The following is a 16916-nucleotide window of genomic DNA, read 5'->3' as shown; positions in this document are numbered from 1 at the left end:
ATTGAAAACACAAAAATTAACTGGGCGTGGTGGTGAGTGCCTGTGATCCCAGCTACTCAGGAGGCTGAGGCAGGAGGATCACTTGAACCTGGGAGGCAGAGTCACAGTGAGCTGAGATCCTGCCACCTCACTCCAGCCTGGGCGACAGAGCGAGACCCCATCTCAGAACAACAGCAACGACAACAAAACTGGGCTGGGCATGCCTTCTCATCAGACACCCGATCTCGCAAGACTGTCATTAGAAGTCTCACTCTCGCTTTTCTCTGGGTCTGTGAGTCCGTTCTCTGGGTTTGGACGGGTGAGTCTGTTTCTCACAAGGGCCAGGACTTGAACTCAGGCCATGAGACTGGGCCAGGGTTGTGAGCAAAAGTGCGGCTCACTGAGGTGCCTCCCTCTGCACCAGTGGGAGGGGATCCCAGAGTTCCTCAGCCTGGCCACACCCGTGCTCCCAGCCGTCTCAGTCCCATGAGTCCACAGAGTGCCCCCACTCAAAGGGACTTTGGAGAGCATCCAGCCTTCCCAGTTTACAGACCCAGAGACTCAGGCCCAGAGAAGACAAGTGACTTGTTCAAAGTCACACGGCAAATTAGAAGCAATGCCCAGACTTGAACCGAGATTGGCAGAGCTTGGTGCTCTGCCACAAACCACCCTCCCCCATAGCAGGTGCGGGTGGGGAGCTCCATCCTTCCGGTCACTACAGCATGTTACAGATTTCTGCGTCAGTACGCTTCCTCTTAGGAAGAAACATCTCTGGCCTGGGATGGCTAGCTCCCCGCTTTCAGCCACGTAGAATTTCTCTTGGCATTGCAGTTAGAAGTGTTGTCTAGATTTCTTAAGTGTCTGAGGCTGCCCTGCCCTGGATGATTTAGGGAAAATTACCGTTTCCCATGTGCATGTGTGAAGCTCTCCGTGCTCACTAAAGTCACAGTGAGAAGCAGCAAACACGTCATCAGGAGGGTGGCCAACACAGCTGTGTCCCTTCACACGTCCTCAGATCGTCCTTGAATCCACCCACATTCTAAGTTCATTCTCAAAAATGAGATTCCAAATTTCAGGATCTATTTATAGCCAGATGATTTCGGTGCCCCCCTGCTCAAAAGCTTCAATTACTGCTGTGCCTTCAAAATAAAGTCACAAATCCCTGGCCCATCATCCAAGACCACTTGTGGTGTGGTTAAATCTAACTCTGCGAAGGCTAGTAAATCCACCTCTACTAGCGCTAGTAAATCCACCTCTACTAGCGCTAGTAAATCCACCTCTACTAGCGCTAGTAAATCCACCTCTACTAGGACTAGTAAATCTACCTCTGCAAAGGCTAGTAAATCTACCTCTACTAGCGCTAGTAAATCCACCTCTACTAGGACTAGTAAATCTACCTCTACTAGGACTAGTAAATCCACCTCTACTAGTGCTAGTAAATCTACCTCTGCGAAGGCTAGTAAATCTACCTCTACTAGCGCTAGTAAATCCACCTCTACTAGCGCTAGTAAATCCACCTCTACTAGGACTAGTAAATCTACCTCTGCGAAGGCTAGTAAATCTACCTCTACTAGCGCTAGTAAATCCACCTCTACTAGGACTAGTAAATCCACCTCTACTAGGGCTAGTAAATCCACCTCTACTAGCGCTAGTAAATCCACCTCTACTAGCGCTAGTAAATCCACCTCTACTAGGACTAGTAAATCTACCTCTGCAAAGGCTAGTAAATCTACCTCTACTAGCGCTAGTAAATCCACCTCTACTAGGACTAGTAAATCTACCTCTACTAGGACTAGTAAATCCACCTCTACTAGTGCTAGTAAATCTACCTCTGCGAAGGCTAGTAAATCCACCTCTACTAGCGCTAGTAAATCCACCTCTACTAGCGCTAGTAAATCCACCTCTACTAGCGCTAGTAAATCCACCTCTACTAGCGCTAGTAAATCCACCTCTACTAGCGCTAGTAAATCCACCTCTACTAGCGCTAGTAAATCCACCTCTACTAGGACTAGTAAATCTACCTCTGCAAAGGCTAGTAAATCTACCTCTACTAGCGCTAGTAAATCCACCTCTACTAGGACTAGTAAATCTACCTCTACTAGGACTAGTAAATCCACCTCTACTAGTGCTAGTAAATCTACCTCTGCGAAGGCTAGTAAATCCACCTCTACTAGCGCTAGTAAATCCACCTCTACTAGCGCTAGTAAATCCACCTCTACTAGCGCTAGTAAATCCACCTCTACTAGCGCTAGTAAATCCACCTCTACTAGCGCTAGTAAATCCACCTCTACTAGCGCTAGTAAATCCACCTCTACTAGGACTAGTAAATCTACCTCTGCAAAGGCTAGTAAATCTACCTCTACTAGCGCTAGTAAATCCACCTCTACTAGGACTAGTAAATCTACCTCTACTAGGACTAGTAAATCCACCTCTACTAGTGCTAGTAAATCTACCTCTGCGAAGGCTAGTAAATCCACCTCTACTAGCGCTAGTAAATCCACCTCTACTAGCGCTAGTAAATCCACCTCTACTAGCGCTAGTAAATCCACCTCTACTAGCGCTAGTAAATCCACCTCTACTAGCGCTAGTAAATCCACCTCTACTAGGACTAGTAAATCTACCTCTGCAAAGGCTAGTAAATCTACCTCTACTAGCGCTAGTAAATCCACCTCTACTAGGACTAGTAAATCTACCTCTACTAGGACTAGTAAATCCACCTCTACTAGTGCTAGTAAATCTACCTCTGCGAAGGCTAGTAAATCTACCTCTACTAGCGCTAGTAAATCCACCTCTACTAGCGCTAGTAAATCCACCTCTACTAGGACTAGTAAATCTACCTCTGCGAAGGCTAGTAAATCCACCTCTACTAGCGCTAGTAAATCCACCTCTACTAGCGCTAGTAAATCCACCTCTACTAGCGCTAGTAAATCCACCTCTACTAGGACTAGTAAATCTACCTCTGCAAAGGCTAGTAAATCTACCTCTACTAGCGCTAGTAAATCCACCTCTACTAGGACTAGTAAATCTACCTCTACTAGGACTAGTAAATCCACCTCTACTAGTGCTAGTAAATCTAACTCTGCGAAGGCTAGTAAATCCACCTCTACTAGCGCTAGTAAATCCACCTCTACTAGCGCTAGTAAATCCACCTCTACTAGGACTAGTAAATCTACCTCTGCAAAGGCTAGTAAATCTACCTCTACTAGCGCTAGTAAATCCACCTCTACTAGGACTAGTAAATCTACCTCTACTAGGACTAGTAAATCCACCTCTACTAGTGCTAGTAAATCTACCTCTGCGAAGGCTAGTAAATCCACCTCTACTAGCGCTAGTAAATCCACCTCTACTAGCGCTAGTAAATCCACCTCTACTAGCGCTAGTAAATCCACCTCTACTAGCGCTAGTAAATCCACCTCTACTAGCGCTAGTAAATCCACCTCTACTAGGACTAGTAAATCTACCTCTGCAAAGGCTAGTAAATCTACCTCTACTAGCGCTAGTAAATCCACCTCTACTAGGACTAGTAAATCTACCTCTACTAGGACTAGTAAATCCACCTCTACTAGTGCTAGTAAATCTACCTCTGCGAAGGCTAGTAAATCTACCTCTACTAGCGCTAGTAAATCCACCTCTACTAGCGCTAGTAAATCCACCTCTACTAGGACTAGTAAATCTACCTCTGCGAAGGCTAGTAAATCCACCTCTACTAGCGCTAGTAAATCCACCTCTACTAGCGCTAGTAAATCCACCTCTACTAGCGCTAGTAAATCCACCTCTACTAGCGCTAGTAAATCCACCTCTACTAGCGCTAGTAAATCCACCTCTACTAGCGCTAGTAAATCCACCTCTACTAGGACTAGTAAATCTACCTCTGCGAAGGCTAGTAAATCTACCTCTACTAGCGCTAGTAAATCCACCTCTACTAGGACTAGTAAATCTACCTCTACTAGGACTAGTAAATCCACCTCTACTAGTGCTAGTAAATCTACCTCTGCGAAGGCTAGTAAATCCACCTCTACTAGCGCTAGTAAATCCACCTCTACTAGCGCTAGTAAATCCACCTCTCCTAGGACTAGTAAATCTACCTCTGCGAAGACTAGTAAATCTACCTCTACTAGGACTAGTAAATCCACCTCTACTAGCGCTAGTAAATCCACCTCTACTAGGGCTAGTAAATCCACCTCTACTAGGGCTAGTAAATCCACCTCTACTAGTGCTAGTAAATCCACCTCTACTAGTGCTAGTAAATCCACCTCTACTAGGGCTAGTAAATCCACCTCTACTAGCGCTAGTAAATCCACCTCTACTAGCGCTAGTAAATCCACCTCTACTAGCGCTAGTAAATCCACCTCTACTAGGGCTAGTAAATCTACCTCTACTAGGACTAGTAAATCTACCTCTACTAGTGCTAGTAAATCCACCTCTACTAGTGCTAGTAAATCCACCTCTACTAGGGCTAGTAAATCCACCTCTTCTAGCGCTAGTAAATCCACCTCTACTAGGGCTAGTAAATCCACCTCTACTAGCGCTAGTAAATCCACCTCTACTAGCGCTAGTAAATCCACCTCTACTAGCGCTAGTAAATCCACCTCTACTAGCGCTAGTAAATCCACCTCTACTAGCGCTAGTAAATCTACCTCTGCAAAGGCTAGTAAATCTACCTCTGCTAGCGCTAGTAAATCCACCTCTACTAGGACTAGTAAATCTACCTCTGCGAAGGCTAGTAAATCTACCTCTACTAGCGCTAGTAAATCCACCTCTACTAGTACTGCCCCCATTGTTTCCTTTTCAGGCACTCAGCTCAGTCTACCGCCCGCAGACAGGTTTCCTAGAAATAACTGCTCCTACTTCTGAACTCTCAACCAAAAGGTCTCTGAAAAGGAATTTGGAGGAAAGGGACTATTCCAGTGAACAGTGTACAAGCCTGGGAGATGCGGCCTTTGGTGTAAAATGAAGGTGTGTTCAAAGAGCCAAGAAGGAGTTCAGGTTTTAGAGCAAAAAGTTCCTGCTCTGGGGCCTCCATTAGGTCCATGCAGGCAAATGAAGGATTGAAACGTGCTTAGTTCTGATTGGTTCACACAGCTGCGCCCTGATGGGTTGGTTTCCAAGCCGCAAACCGGAAGTCTTTGTTAGCTGTTTCTTTCAAACAGTGGTGGGGGGCATGGGGGGCGTGCCGGGCGGGGAGCAGGGTGGGGACGAATGTGGCTACGGTTTATCTTGGCACTGACAACGGGGACTGATTGGGCTTTGTTGTGAAAAGGGGGCCCCTGTGGTGTGTTTACAATGTCTGAGAACACAGAGTTCGTGGCTACTCCCTCACCCAGCCCTGGACACCAGGTTATGTTTTAAATTTGAGCACCTCAGTTAGCCATGGGGAGCCCCTTTTGTTTGTCAGCCAGGGCAGAGTTTACCAATCCCAAACCTATAATCTCTCTCTTAACAAATCACTTTCTACCCAAATACAGATCCTGGGGTGTGTGTCTTCCTCCCTTAAGGGCAGGGCCTCTGGTTCATTTTTGTCATCTCCACCAACCCAAGAGGGCGGCACAAGGCAATGATACGGGAGTGTGGGGAAGGGAAAGAGTGTGGTCCCTTTAAATGATACAGAAGGGAGGTGCTGGGTAGAGGGGCGCGTGGTCCCTGGCTAGGGCTCCACCCCCACGGACCTAGGTGAGGACAGGCACTTCTGCCTTCTCGCCCAAATGTTGCATTTTCCAAGACCACGCTGGCCTGCCATGCCCCCATCCTGGGCCTATAAAAACCCTAGACCCTAGCAAGGCAGAGACAGAAGCTGCTGGATGGTGGGAGAAACACATCAGTGGAAGAAGACAAGTGGCTGGACATGGAGAGGATGTCAAGGGAGCATGCTGGCGGAAGAGCACACCCACAGACACTGGCATGCCCGTAGACCACCGAGGGGCAGACCACCGAGGGGCAGGCCACCAGACCACCGAGGGGCAGGCCACCGAGGGGCAGGCCGAGGCGGAATTTGGCCAGGGCAGTCGGAGGAGAGCTGGGACCACCAAGCGACCCAACTCAGGGGAAAACCATCTATCTCCCTTCTGGCTTCCCCATCGGCTGAGAGCTGCTTCCACTCAATAACACTTCGCACTCATTCTCCAAGCCCCCGTGTGATCTGATTCTTCCGGTACACCCAGGCGAGAACCCAGGATACAGAAAGGCCTCTGTCCTTTTGACAAGTACCTCTACTTGAGGTACTTGTTGACCCGGTTAACACAAGCCGCCTACAGAGGCCAAACTAAAAGAGGACCCTGGAACACACGCCCACTGGGGCTTCTTCGGCTGTAAACATTCGCCGCTAGGCGCTGCCCTGGGGCCGGAGCCTCCCTGTCTGTACGCTCCCCTCAGGTTTGAGCTGCGGGGCACTGAGAAGTGAGCCACACTCCCATCGCACATTCTGCCAGGGGGACAAAGAAACTTTTCCTCTTTTAACTGGGGCCTCGTCTGGGATCTCGGAAGGTGAAACGCCTTTCTTCCAAAACCCTACCACCTGTCTCTCTATCCTGTGGGTAAGAGGCTCTGTTTTCCTTTCATCTCTTTTTTGTCTCTCACGTGGTTTAAAAATGGCCCTTATCTCCTTCTTGATAATGTGAAGGGTTTTGCCACAGGCTGCAGCAATGTCACTAAGTAGAATGAGCATTTGACTCAGCCGCCGAAGGTGCAGATCAGACCAGTTTTTCCTGGAGGTGTCATGTATGCCTCCACCTCGACAGCCACAGGCACACATGGCTCTGGGCACCTCCCCTTATTCTTTCCCTTCCCAGCTCGGGCACCCGGGCGCGCCCACAGCAGGCAAAGGCCAAGCCCAACAGCCACGAAGGGGGCGGGAGGAAGCCGAGGTGGTAGCCGGGACCCTACAGGGAGCTCCTTGGTCAAGTGTGCCAAGGGAACCTTTCCTCCCCTGGCCAAGGAATTCAACCTGGTCTCAACTGGGGAAAGGATGGGAAAGTTCGAAAAATGTGAGAGACCCGGTTGCACTAAGCAAGGGGTTGTTCCCCACAATCTCCCCCTTTGTGCCCCTTAAACTAGTTTTCTCTTTTTTCCTTTTCTAAGTGAGAGGGCTCCCCTCCCAACTCTGTTTCTGATGGGGACATTAGCAGAGGAGCGACCCCTGCTGGCTGAGAGCTGGAAGTTCGGCAGGGCACATTTGAGACTCACTCAACAGATACAAACAGCCCCTAAAACATCTTTTCAGTCCCAAACTCGATTCCAAGCTTCAGGCTGAGGCCTTACAAAGAAAAAACAGATCTGAGGGATCCAAAGCCAGGCAACAGGCACAATGTAAATGGGTAGCACCAATTCCTGCTGACTAGATTCCCCACCCCACGGAACGAGGCCATGCTTCCTGGCATAAACAGACCCAGGGAACTCAAGATTTGCTGACAGCAGGGAGAAAGGGAGGCATAGGCAAGGTCGGTTCATTCCTAGTCTCCAGGTTTTCCCTGTTTAGTGGGTACATACCGCATTAGTACCCATGGCTGGCACCTGCCAAGGTCTCCAGGGCTCAGGGATAAGGAATGGAGAGTGAACGGATCACACTGGCTTTGTCTCTCCATCACACCCTGAGTTTTCGCTGAAAGAAGGAAGGGAATGAGGGGTGCCTCTATTCAGTGTTTCCGGTTCTCTTCACCACCCCCAGTTTATACTCCTCTGTAGCGTACCCTGAACCATTGGGACTGCTTTGACCCTCAGAATCTGGAGGAAAAACACCTCGGAGCCCTCTGCACAAAGGTTTGGCCAAATTATGAAGGAATGGGTTGGCCCTAGGAAGGAACCATTCATTTCGATACCATTCGGGGCAGTCGAGACTTTTCTGTGGATGTGAGGACAGATGGCCTGAGGCCCCACATGTGCAGGGGCCTTTCTATACCTTGTAAGACAATCCAGACCTTGCCTGTAGGATTCATCCAGCCCTCTTGTTTGCCATCTCAGAGAAGGCTGCAAGGGGTAAGCCCAGGGAATTAAATATACGAGTCCTAGAGACACCCCTGGAAAAGAGGCCAGCTCCTCTGGGTCCACCCTGACCTCTGAACCTCCAAATTCAGCCTCTCACTTGGCCCTTCCTAGAACTTCTCACTCTAAACAAGCCGCAGTCTCACTCTTGCAACTCCAACAGATGCCTGGTGAATTTGGACCCAGTAAGGTCCAGGTCCCCTTCTTCTTACAGGACTTAAAGCAAATTAAGGGGGATCTGGGCAAGTTTTCAGATGACCCTGACAGGTACATAGAGACTTTCCAGAATTTCACCCAAATATTTCAACTCTCCTGGAGAGACGTTATGTTACTTTTGAATCAGACTGTGATGGACACTGAAAAACAGGCCGCTGTACAAGCAGCAGAGAGATCTGGGGATGAGCTTTGCATCACATGTAGCATCAGGAAAGGGGGTGAATATTATCTAACTGGAAGAGAAGCAGTACCAGCGAATGACCATAAATAGGACCCCAATCCTATTTATGGTCATGGAATAGGATGGAAGCCTGGAGGAGAAGACACTTTCAGGTGTGCGTAACGGAAGGCTTACGTAAGACTAAGACCAAGTTGTCCATCATGGACCAGGAATTTGATGAAAATCCAGGTGCCTTCTAGGAAAGGCTAAGAGAGGCCTTGGTAAAGCTCACCTCTCTCTCTGCTGGTTCAGTTGAGGGACAGCGAATCCCAAAGCATCACTTTATTACTCAGGCAGCTCCTGACATCAGGAGGAAGTTGCAAAAACTGGGCCTGGGACCAGATAGTACATTAGAGGACCTCCTAAAAATGGCCACCTCAGTCTTTTATAATAGAGATGGAGGCCCAGGAAAGTGAGAGGAGACACAGGAAAGAGACAAAAGCTTCATTGACCACCGTGTAAGCCCACAAACCCCAGAATTCCCAGGATGCACCTGTTAACTGATAAAGATATGGCAAGAATAGTTACCTCATTCTAAAGTTTATCTGCTCTTGAACAAGGTTTAATTTCTTGCATCACGGTGAAACAGCTCGGGCTACAACTTTGCTGTTAGTATATGTCACTTCTTATCTTTGTGATCTTTGGCAGTGAATTCTTTCTTTGTATAACGCACGTTTAACCCATGCATACTTAACCTTATAAAACCTGGGTTTTTTTCTCTCTCATGCCTAGAAGCCATCAAACTCATGTGGTCAGGCAACCAGAGCCTCAGATAATGACTCCCCTTTGCTAGGAACCCTCAGACAAACCTCTGGGAGGAATTTGACTGCCGTTTTCCCCAAAACAACGTCGCCTGTCAGCAGGAAGCAGCTACGACTGGTCATTGTCCATATTCTAACAGCAGTTAGACGTACATCTTCAGAGAGGCGAAATGATATGGGAGTGTGGGGAAGGGAAGAGTGTGGTCTCTTTAAGTGATACAGAAGGGAGGTGCTGGGTAGAGGAGGGCGTGGTCCCTGGCGAGGGCTCCACCCCTACCGACCTAGGTGAGGACAGGCGCTTCTGCCTTCTCACCCAAATTTGCATTTTCCAAGATCATCACCCTGGCCTGCCATGCCGCCATCCTGGGCCTATAAAAACCCAAGGCCCTAGCAAGACAGAGAGAGAAGCTGCTGGATGCTGAGAGGAACACATCAGCGGAAGGGAAGAAGAAAAGCAGCTGGACATGGAGAGGACGTCAAGGGAGCATGCCAGCAGAAGAGCACACCCACAGATGCTGGCGCACTGTCAGGCCGTGGACCGACAGGACGAGGCAGTTTGGTTAGGGCAGTCGGAGGAGAGCCGGGGCCACCAAGCGGCCCAACTCCAGGGGAAAACCATTTCCCTTCTGGCTCCCCCGTCGGCTGAGAGCTACTTCCACTCAATAACACTTTGCACTCATTCTCCAAGCCCAGGTGTGATCCGATTCTTCTGGTATACCAAGGCAAGAACCCCGGGATACAGACAGCCCTCTGTCCTTTCCACAAGTAGAGGGCCTCAGTGACCTGGTTAACACAAGCTGCCTACAGATGGCAAAACTAAAAGAGCACGCTGGAATACACACCCACGGGCGCTTCAGCTGTAAACATTCAGCCCTAGACACGGCTGTGGGGTTGGAGCCTGCCTGTCTGTGTGCTCCCGCACTGGTCTGGCAGCAGGGCACCTGTCTATGCTCGCCTAGAGGTTTGGGCAGCCAGGCACTGAAGAAGCAAGCCACACCCCCACTGCACACCCTATGAGGGGGACAAGGGAACCCTTCCCGTTTCAGTAGGTCTTAATAAACACTGAGTGAATGAATGATTACGCACTCAGAAAAATTAGTTACCCTGTCCTACTCCATGCCTGGGAAGTACCAACGGGTACTGAAAGGTAATGGGAAATGTCTAGAGATTTTCTCCACAGGATAGAAACAGAAAGCTCAGATGAGACAGAAGAAAGTGTGACACTGCTTTATTTTTAGGATTTTTTTTTTTTTCTGTTTTTAAAGAAAGATGTGTGGAGAGACAGGGTCTCACTTTGTTGCCCAGGCTGACCTCAAACTCCTGAGCTCAAGCCGTCCTCCCACCTCAGCCTCCCAAGGGCTGGGATCACTGGCATGAGCCTCTGCGCCTGACCCCTAGGATTTTTTTTTCTTTTTGAAAATTTTAATTATTACATATATATAAGTTCCAGGGTACATGTGCAGGATGTGCAGGTTGGTTACACAGGTAAACATGTGCCATGGTGGTTTGCTGCACCTATCAACCTGTCACCTAGGTATGAGGACCAGCATGCATTAGCTCTTTGCGCTAATGTTCTCCACGCCCCCTGACCCAGCCCTCTCCAAACAGGCCCCAGTGAGTGTTGTTCGCCTCCCAGGATTTTTTTCTTAAGGAAACACATCCCATCAGGCATTGAAGTGAGGGTGTTGAATGTCTTTGAGGTTTGTGTGTACTTTTTAACCAGAAGTCATGGCTGAGGACACACAAGCACCTCCTTGCCTATGTAATTTTGTTCCTTTACTGCTTTAAACAAGAAGATGCAGTTTGCATTCCTTTCGCTGCTGGTGTTGTTGGCTTTGTGTTTCTGAACAGAAATAACTTGCCTTACTTTTGCTCTCAAGGCTGTGAAAGCCCCACCCCTATATGTTCCACTCATTTGTCACCGAGACCCTCAGTGTTGCTATCTGTGCATCATGTGTGTGGGTCTGGTTGTGTCAAGCATCGGACGATGTCGGTACCTCTCCTCCCTGTGAAGGATGACCCTGTGGACACCACTGCTCTAGGCGAGGATGCGCACCCACCGTCCCAGGGTTTAACCACATCATTGTCACCATCACAAGGGGGTGACAGCCCTTTACAGATCACACATCCCTTTCCTGGTGATTCTCCCTCTTAATCCCTAAACGAGTCCTGCAAGATGGGTGTTGATTCTTCTTATAGCACAACTGAAAGGGTTGAATGGCTTGTCCTAGAGCACACAGTCTGGCAGGGCTGAGTAAAGCGAGACCCAGTGCTTGTCCCTCCAGGCTGTGGTGAACCGGCACTAGAGTTTTATGAAAGTCCAACTTCCTGGCAATAGGCAGAAAAAGCAACAATTACCTTCCCTGATATTTTCACCTAGCAGATGGTCTTCAGCCCAGAGAACATCTTCCCAAAGTCCAAGACAGAAGGTACATGTAGGAAATGAAATAGAGGTTCCTCTTCAAAGGGATTTTCCTCCCAGTCTAATTCAGAATAGAGAGTAACCTCTCTTAGAAGCCAAATTTACTCAAAGACCTGTGCTAATTGTAAATTCTACTAGCTGTAATAAAGAAATCAATATACTCTGTTCTTAGCTCCCACATTTTAGCCTAGGTATTTGCCCTGGCATCCCTGAACCGGTCCAAGCAAGCATTAGGTCATAGCCTCTTCCTTATTTGGAAGCGTTTTTCCCTCTCTCAGCATTCCACAAGTTACTTCCTCTCTTCCTTTGTTCTCCTCTGCCTTTGCCTCTTTTGGGAAGTTCTAAGTTGCTAGCCAATAGGGTCTAGTACAGATGTGAGGTCCCATTCCAGCCGATGGAAACCGGACATAGCAGGAGGGTGGACGCGTCAGATTATAAATGACCCTGTCTCTTTTGTTTGTGTGTGCTCTCGTGGCAAGACTGCTAGTGAGTGGCACCCTTTCTGCAGAAAGTAAACTAGCCTTGCTGAGAGATCCTTTGTCTCAGTGTTGATTTTTGCAACACCAAGCACCCGTTCCCAACAGTACGTGTGTCTGCCTGTGTGTACACATCCACCCATCAACCACAACCCTACACCTGAAGCCAGGAACTAGAAAGAAATTCTCAGGGTCACGTCATTGTTTCAGTCTTCAAGTGTCACTTTTCGAACCCGTTACCATTTGGGTCTATGTCTCCATCCCCCCAGATCATCCTCTGATTCTACCAGAGCCAAACCTGGAACCCTCTGCTCATTTCACTCTTTCTGCACACATTTTCCAGGCACTTCTGCCGCTCAGCATCTCCCAAGGGTGAGCCCTGAGCTCGTGCAGGGATGAATGCTTTCCATGGCTTTTCCTTCTGCCTGCAGTTACGGCCCCCAATCTCTGGGGACGGGACCCTCCAGGTCTGTCTGGGGAATACACATGGGGGACTGGAACTGGTTCCTCCCACTCTCAGCCCCAGTGACCTGCTCTGTAAGGCTGGTTGTAGGTGGGGGCTGCTGCCCCTGCTTAAGTGCTTTAGGTTCCCCTCCTGGGATTTTCCTGCCTCTCCAAGCAGCTCTCCAGGGGACCCCATCCTGACACTCAAAGAAAGCAGAAAATGGGGTTCCTGATGAGAAAAGAACTGTTCTATGAGGAACACAAGTCCTTTTACATGATCGGGCCCAGAGAGACGTGGAGAGGGGACAGGAGTCCTGTCCTACCCCCTCTGAGCTGTGTGTTCATCTTTAGGAGCTGTGTGTGATGACCACCAGGAGCCGCTAACCAACAAATCATGCCCACCGGATGCTGCAACCTGCACCACACAGCTCAGCAGTGTTATTTCTGTAAGCCAGCGAGATTCCCAAAAAGCAGCTTTGTGTCGGCCTGCTCCATGTCCCCCTCTTTTGCCTTTAAAAACCTGCCTGTAATGAAGGCCAAAGAAAGAAAGCTCACGGCCAGGCGTACGTGGGTGTGAGTCTTCTCGGCTGCTGTCCTCACCCTGGCTCAAGTCAACTTTTTAAGTTAGACTTCATGCCTCAGCCTCTTCCTTTTAGGTGGATACTGATGAGAATACAGGCAGGGCCCCTGTCCTTCCCTGTCTGAAGCTCAGACTCCGTATGAGAGGACTTCCCACTCCAAGACAGGAGCACGGCTGTCTCAGGATGGAGGAGCTCGTGTCTGCTGAGGATGCGGTTCTGTCCAATGAGGTCAGGAGGGCTAGTGGCAGTGTTTGTTAATTCCTTTGGGGCAGCCAGTGGCAACTGGCAGTTATTCCAGCTGAGGATGCTGGGATGGAGTTTTTTTTTTTTTTTTTTTTTTTTTTTTTTTTTTTGAGACACGGACTCACTCTGTCACCCGGGCTGGAGTGCAATGGCGTGATCTCGACTCACTGCAGCCTCAACCTCCCAGGTTCAAGCAACTCTCCTGACTCAGCCTCCCAAGTAGCTGGGATTACAGACATGCACCACCACGCCTGGCTGATTTTTGTATTTTTAGTAGAGAGAGGGTTTCACCATGTTGGTCAGACTGGTCTCGAACTCTGACCTCAGGTGATCCTCTGCTTCGGCCTCCCAAATTGTGGGGATTACAGGCATGAGCCACTGCACCAGGCCTGGGATGGAATTTTAAGTGAACCGTGGCCCTTAGATCATGAGGCCAGCTTCAGTGTCTAACGAAATGGCACTGCAGGGATGGGAGAGAGGGAAAGATTCGCAGATCATGCCGAAACCTCTGGTTAGCCCCCGGCTTCCACATCCTTCCCACAACCAAGTGCCACACAGCCCCTTTTCCATGTCCTCCCTGCTCCCTGGTGGCAGAGGCCCCATTGGTAAAGCAACAATGGAGAAGTGGGGAAGATAAAAGAGCTGTGAAAACTGCCCCAGAGAAGCTGCAAGAGGCTTTGCTGGAATCAGGTTTTGCATTTCCCAATCAGAGCTCCATTTGTTGGGTCAGGGACCATGCTTATTGGTTCAAGAACTGACAGAAGAGGTGTCTACAGAATGCCTGTTGGGAGGATAAATAAACAGCTAAAGGAAATTTTATCTGAGCCTGAAAACTGCCTGCACCAGCACAAAATTAAAGCACCAGCACCCTCAGGCTAGGCCTGCTGGAAAAATTCCTGTGTGTCAGCTCCAGGAAGACGTGGGCAAGATGAGGCACATCCTGACCAATGCAGGAAATGGCCCTGCTCTTCTGCTGGCCCCTCTTCCACTGTGATGCTAAAAATCCCATCGAAGCCTGTCATCCAAGCAGCGGGAAGTAAGAGGGTCAACGTTTGCATAGCCATTTAGAGGTTTCCTGGAAACCCGGCTCTCTCCCCACCATTGTCCCGCGAGCACAGTCGTGACGAGCTTGAGCTCGGAAATCAGAAAGCCTCAAGTGTGAAACCTCAGTCTTCTTCCTTATTAGCTGTGAGACTTTGGGCAAGTTACTTAACCTCTCTGAACCTAATTTCCTCAAACTGTAAAATGGGGCTAATGTTGGGGGACACTCAGCATAATGGCAGGAATAGAGTTAGTGCTCAATAAATGTTGATCTCATCGGCCCCACAGCCCATTCCACCATTCCCTTCTTTCTCTTCCTCCCCACAACCCAACTTCATCATTGCCTATGAACAGCCACAGGATAGAACTCGGGACCGTTCATGACAGCTCTGGACAGCCCAGAGGTTATTTACAAGCCTAAGAGCAACGAATGTGGCCTGCCCAACTGCCCAGCTGTTTGAAAAGCACAGAGAAGCTGGTGGTGCCCATAAGCCACATAGCTTTCTAGGAATGACAGGGGCGTGGATTTACAAAGTCACTCTTGACCCTTTAAAATAACACAACTATTTTTTGCTCCCACCATATCTCAAGTGGCACCCAGATTGTGAGGCCTTCCATCCGGTGAGCAGTGTCACCTGGAGAGGTGGTGACTGATTTAGGGCCCCGGTTTAGGGCTGAACCAGGGTCAGCCACTTCTTCGTGTGTTGGCCGCCAAAGGGATTGGACCAGATGATGGTGAAAGAACCTTCTGATGTTAAGATGTAGAGTTTCGATGGTTCCATGATAGGGATCACAGAAAACTAAGATCCACAAAGCTTAACCTCCCGGGGGACAATAGCAATGCTGTAATGTCAAGTTAATGCTAACACAGCATAGTTTGACATGAGTGTGACAGCATAGGGAGGTCGGGGGCCTGGGGGCTTCTCAAACTCATTCTCAGCACCAGATGTGGCATCAGGAACGGCCTGAAGGGAGGCTAAGGGATCCTGCCCTCTCCCCAGCCCTGACGATGCCTCCACAGTGAAGAAGAGACAGGGAGCCCCTGACTCTGCACTTTCACTGGCTACTCCCACACTGGGCGGCAGGGGAGGAGGAAGACCCCAACACCTCCCACCACCACTGCAGACTCCTACCAAGCTTCAGTTCTCACCTGCGCCGCTGCCCCAAACCACCCTGAGAGCCATTAGTGGCCGCTGCGCTTCACCCACGAAAGGGCTTCCTTTGCCAATGTTTGTCACAAGTTTTTGCATATTGTTTGCATAAATTTGCAGGTAGGATTCAAAAGATTCTGATTCCAACGACACAAGAGAAAACACACTGACTGCACTTGCAGTCGAAGACGGTTTTCAGGAGAGCACGCTGGAGTCGCTTCCTGGTGCTGGGAGAGGGGGTCGAACTATGTGCGGCTGGGGTGCCCGGAGAGGGTCTTCCCCACGATCCAGGGAATCAGAGCTCTTCCAGCGCTGGCGGAAATCATGGCTAATAGACAGAAAAGCACTCTTCCAACCCCAGGGGAAGACTGTGGAGGTGGCCAGACGCACAAGGCCCACTGATTCCATCCGAGAGGGGGCATGGAAGGACAGCGGCCAGCCCACGTCTGGAGCTGCTCCCTCCTGGGAAAGGAAAACAGAATTCTGAGATGCCAAACTTACTATTCCAAAGGGAAAGGGAAAACTTGGAAACGGCGCCACGCAAAAACCTGCCTTTCAGGAGAACCAGTCCGTTTCTGAACAGACAGCTTGCAAGACGGCCGGCCGTGTATCTCCCCAGGGGCCTCCTGCACCCTGGCAGTGTCGATGAACAGCTGATCCTCGCGAGTGTGGGACAAAAGCAAGACTCAGACTTGCTTTTATTTTTGTGCAGGAACACAAAGCCAACACCACCAGCCGCTAAAGGAATATAAACCACCTCTTGCTTGTTCAAAGCAGCGAAGGAACAAAGTTACATAGGCAAGGAGGGGCTTTTGTGCCTCCAGCCACGGCTTCTGGTTAAACGCTCGAGACAAACTCAGGCTTGGCTTTTCCTTCTGCTCCGTGTCCCCTCTGCCTGATGGAAGATGCAGGTCTGCTGAGCGCCAGGTGAGTGCATAAAGGGCTGTTCCCCCACCCCACCCTTTCACTTGTAATGTGCACTCAGCGAGTGCTAACGAAAGCCTCGCAGGAACCTGACCACTCGCCTCATTGCCTACCCACGCTTTTCTCTCTCCCCTTCCCCTCCTGCCCTCTCCTCTCTTCCTCTTTCAAATACTCAGCACCTCAAAACGCTCTCTGGAAAAGGCCGGGCACAGGTCCCGCTGTGACTGGTGTCACTTTCTCCCGGGCAGATCCTCAGCCTTGGCATCATAACCGTCGAAGTTGACTGAGACCCGGTTCACCCACTTTCAGTTTTGCGCTCCAAATACTGAGTGTTTAGTAACTTATCCAGAAGTTCTTAGATTTCCAGCTACTCAAACCAGGCTCTGATTTCCAAAATAAAGCCAAATCTAGAACAGTTTGGGGAATGAAGGGATCTGGCTGAGGGATGGGAGTTGGAACAGCTGCGGCACCATCAGCCTCACAT

This window comes from Rhinopithecus roxellana, chromosome 13 (genome assembly GCF_007565055.1).
Source record: "Rhinopithecus roxellana isolate Shanxi Qingling chromosome 13, ASM756505v1, whole genome shotgun sequence".
Classification (NCBI taxonomy): domain Eukaryota; kingdom Metazoa; phylum Chordata; class Mammalia; order Primates; family Cercopithecidae; genus Rhinopithecus; species Rhinopithecus roxellana.
This window is presented reverse-complemented; position numbering follows the sequence as displayed.